The sequence below is a fragment of the Bison bison genome, unplaced genomic scaffold (genome assembly GCF_000754665.1).
Source record: "Bison bison bison isolate TAMUID 2011002044 unplaced genomic scaffold, Bison_UMD1.0 scf7180017864162, whole genome shotgun sequence".
Classification (NCBI taxonomy): Eukaryota; Metazoa; Chordata; class Mammalia; order Artiodactyla; family Bovidae; genus Bison; species Bison bison.
Window position 1 is genome coordinate 4,627,563 of NW_011494734.1, and position 1,787 is coordinate 4,629,349.

Below are 1,787 nucleotides of genomic sequence, written 5' to 3' on the forward strand. Positions count from 1 at the left end.
AGCCTGGTGGGCTGCCGTCTATGGGGTCGCACAGAGTCGGAGACGACTGAAGCGACTTAGCAGCAGCAGCAGCAGCATGAGTGATACTAGTGGTAAAGAACCCACCTGTCAGTGTAGGAGCTGTAAGAGATTCGGGTTCAATCAGTCAGAAATATCCGCTGGAGAAGGAAGAGGCAATCCACTAGTATTCTTGCCTGGGAAATACCGTGGACAGAGAAGCCTGGCAAGCTTAGGTCCATAGGAATTGCAGAGTCGGACACAACTGAGCAACTAAGCACATGAGCTACAGGGTGCTGTTTTGTAATTGGAAAAACCTTTCAGAAGAGGTAACATTTGAGATGAGATTTGTAAGAGGAAAAGGCAGTCATATGAAAATCTGGTGCAAGAGTGTTGCTGGAATGAGGACAGTATGTGCAGGAACTCTGAGATTGAACAAGCTTGTCATGTTGAAGGCACCAGGAGGTTCCTGTGGCTGGATGTAATTGGTCAGTGTGAAAGAGGTAGACTTTAGGGTCATAGAGGTGGGGTGCAGGTGCTCAGTGCCCTTCTAACTACAGGGAAGCCACTGGAAATTGGTAAGCAAGGGCAAGATACAAATTGTACTTTAAGAATACTCTGGATGCTGAGTGGATGACAATAGAGAATCTAGAGTGGAGACAGGGAGACTGAGGTTTTTGTAATTAGCCAAGTGTGAGAAAGGTTGGTGGCTTATGCTAGGTTGTAAGCGATGCTAATATGAAAGATGGTCAGACTCAGCAAACATTTTGGTATTATGACAGTGAAATATGCTGATAGGTGACTAGTTACAGTTAATAGGTGGCAAGTTAGGGTGCACAGATGGCAGGTGCATAGATCTGCAGCCTAAATGACTGGTTGTACAGTAGCACCACTTCCTGAGATGGGGGCGGCTTGAGGAGGAGTGCATATTAAGGACAAAGGCCAATAGTTCTTTTCTAGAAGTGTTAAATAGCAAAATGAGAAGGTTGAATCATCATACAGAAGACCTTTAAAGCCATGGGACTGGATGATGTCACCCAGGGAGCATATATAAAGACCATGAAGTGTCCAAGGGAAACAGAACTGGGAAGATAAGGAGAAGCTAGTGAGACAGAAGGAAAACTACAAGTATCAGGTCCTTTGCTAGATACAATGAATACAATAGTAGCCCTATCACTTACTGCTTATTGTCTAGTCTCTTTCCATTTAATGATGATGGTAGTGCCTCTTATTTTACCTTTCATCATAATGATGTGGGCAGCTGTTGGTTTTGATAGATATATTTTCAATGTTAAGCAGGTACCCTCTAATTTCTAATAGACAAGGAGATTTTATTATTTTACAATCATGAATGCTTGTTGAATTTTATCAGATGGCCTGTCAACTTCTATCAGGCTGATCATACATTAATAGATATCCAGAAGTTAAACCAATTTGCATTTCTGAAGTAAACCAATTTTGGTCATGGTGAATTACTTTAAAATTTTCTGATGGGTTGACCCTGCAATTAGTTTTAGATTTTTGCTTCCCTGCTTGTGTGTGTTCTGGCCTCAGTTTATGTTATACTTTTTAAGGTTCAGTATTATGGTTTTGCTAACTTCATGAATTAAATTGGACAGCTCACTTTTATTATGTTTGAAAGTGAAAGTGTTAGTCACTCAGTTGTGTCTGACTCTTTGCAACCCCATGGACTAGCCCGTGAGACTCCTCTGTCCATGGAATTCTCCAAGTAAGAATATTGGAGTGTGTAGCCATTCCCTTCTCCAGTGGATCTTCCTCACTCAGGGATC